This window comes from Meles meles, chromosome 6 (assembly GCF_922984935.1).
Source record: "Meles meles chromosome 6, mMelMel3.1 paternal haplotype, whole genome shotgun sequence".
Lineage (NCBI taxonomy): Eukaryota > Metazoa > Chordata > Mammalia > Carnivora > Mustelidae > Meles > Meles meles.
Genome location: NC_060071.1, coordinates 147,089,927 through 147,092,436, shown reverse-complemented (window position 1 = coordinate 147,092,436; position 2,510 = coordinate 147,089,927).

Below are 2,510 nucleotides of genomic sequence, written 5' to 3'. Positions count from 1 at the left end.
AATTTAAAACAGTAACAAACACGGTAGGTATCAATCCAACTATATCAACAAACTCTTTGAATGCAAATGGTCTAAGTGTATGAATTAAGAGACAAAAATTGTCAGAGCAGATTAAAAAAGGAACCAAGATGCGCCTGGGTGGCTATCAGTTGAGTATTCGACGCTTGATTTCTGCTCAAGTCATGATCTCATGGATTGGGAGATCGAGTACCACATTGGGCTCCCTGCTCAGTGGGGAGTCTGCTTGAAGATTCTGTCCCTCTGCCCCTCCTCCCTCTTTGAAACAAATAAATAAATCTTTAAAAAAAAATAAGAGCCAACTCTATGTTGCCTACAAGAAAACCACTTTATGTATTTATTTGTATTTATTTATTTATTTTTTATTATTATTCATTTTCGAAAGGGAGAGAGGGAAGGGGGGCAGAGGGAAAGGGAGAGAGAATCTGAAGCAGGCTACACATCCAGCATGGAGCCTGATGCAGGGCTCAATCTCACGACCCTGAGATCATGACCTGAGCTGAAATCAAGAGTCAGACACCTACATGAATGAGACACCCAGGTGCTCCACAAGAACCCGACTTTAAATACAAAGGTGCAAATAGATTAAAAGTAAATGGATGGAGAAAAATATATCATGCAACACCAATCAAAAGAAAGCAGAAGTTGCTATATTAATTTCAGGGAAAGCAGACTTCAAAGCAAAGAATGTCACCACGGATAAAAAGGGACATTACATAACGATAAAGAAATCAATTCCCCAAGAAGACATCACACTGCTTAACATGTATGCACCTAACAACAGCATCAAAATACGTGAGGCAAAACCAAACAGGATTTCAAAGAGAAATAGATAAATTCACTCTCATAGTCAGAATTTTCACCACCCCTCTCTCAGAAATGGACCCAGTAGTCAGAAAGTCAAGAAGGACATAACTGAACTCAGTAGCACCATCAACCACCTAGGTAAAATTGACATCTATAGACTACTTCATCCAAAGATAGCAGATTACACATTCTCCTTAAGTTCACATGGAACATTCACATGAGCATGGGCACAAAACAAAAAGAATACTGGAGAATTCCAAAACACTTAGAGATTAAACAACACACTTCTAAATAATACATTTGTCCAAAGAGAAATGTAAAATCATTTGAACTGAATGAGAATGAAAACATAATTTGTCAAAATTTTGAGATGCAGGAAAATTTATAGCATCGTGTTAGTATACTAAAAAAGAAGGGGGACCTGAAATCAATCACCTCAACTTCCATCTTGGGAAACTAGAAAAAGAAGATCAAATTAAATCCAAAGTGAGCAGAGGAAAAGAAATGACAAGAATTAGAGCAGAAATCAATGAAATTGAAAACAGAAAATCAATGGAGAAAAGCAATGAAACCAGAAGCTGATGTGAAATATTAATAAAATCAGTAAACCTCTAGTCAGGCTAAGAAAAAAAGAGAGAGAATTCCAATTACCTGCATCAGAAATTAAAGTGGGGACATCACTACAGAACCCATGGACATTAAAAGGATAATCAAGGAAGGGGCGCCTGGGTGGCTCAGTGGGTTAAGCCGCTGCCTTCGGCTCAGGTCATGATCTCAGGGTCCTGGAATCGAGTCCCGCATTGGGCTCTCTGCTCAGCAGGGGGCCTGCTTCCCTCTCTCTTTCTCTCTGCCTGCCTCTCTGCCTACTTGTGATCTCTTTCTGTCAAGTAAATAAATAAAATCTTTAAAAAAAAAAAGGATAATCAAGGAATACTATGAACGACTCTATCCCCACATATTTGATAACCTAGATGAAACAGATCAACTCCTTGAAAGACACAATCTGCCAGAATCCTCACAAGAAGACAAAGACAATATTAAAAGGCCTATATCTATTAAATAAATTAAATCCATCATTAATAACCTTATGAAGCGGAAAGCACCAGGCCGAAATGGGTTCACTGGTGAATCCTACGAAACATTTAAGGCAGAAATTATACCAATCCTGTACAATCCCTTTTAGAGCACTGAAGCAGAGGGAATACTTCCTAACTCATTCTATGAGGCCAGCATTCCCTGAATACCAAAGCCAGACAAAGAGATTAGAAGAACCCAAGGCTACAAACCAATACTTCTCATGAACATAGATGCCAATATCCTCCACGAAATATTAGCAAATGAAATCCAACAGTGTATTTAAAAAATCACAGACCCTGGATAAGTGTGATTTATCACAGATATGCAAAGCTGCTCAATAGTCAAAAATCAATTAATGGCATCCAACACGTTAACAGGCTGAAGGAGGAAAATCATGCGATCATGTTAATACATGCAGAAAAGGCATTTGGCAAAATCCCAAACCCATTCATGATGAAGTCTCGGTAAATGAGGAACAGAGGGGAACTCTGTGATTCCAACAATACAATATTCTGCAAAAGGCAAAACTATTGAGGCAGGAAAAGATCAGTGGTTGCCAGGGGTGGGGGCAAGAGGGACGAATTGGCAGAGCACGATGGATTCGTAGG